We start from the raw sequence: 211 nt of genomic DNA on the forward strand, positions 1-211 counted from the left end.
TGGGCTTTGTCAGAACTTTACATTTCTGAAAGGAGTGCAGTTATCTATGATCTTTTCTCACTATTCAGAGAGTGCACCTTGCAAGTTCAACTTCCAAGGAAATAAATAGAAAAGTTGCCGTATGCAATCAAGGCCATGCAAAAATACTCTTGGTTCCGTTTTCTTTGCTTCTCTATGCCCACATGAAGCTTTATTTTAGTTTATCCTAAAA

Source organism: Penaeus monodon, chromosome 31, assembly GCF_015228065.2.
Source record: "Penaeus monodon isolate SGIC_2016 chromosome 31, NSTDA_Pmon_1, whole genome shotgun sequence".
NCBI classification, from domain to species: domain Eukaryota; kingdom Metazoa; phylum Arthropoda; class Malacostraca; order Decapoda; family Penaeidae; genus Penaeus; species Penaeus monodon.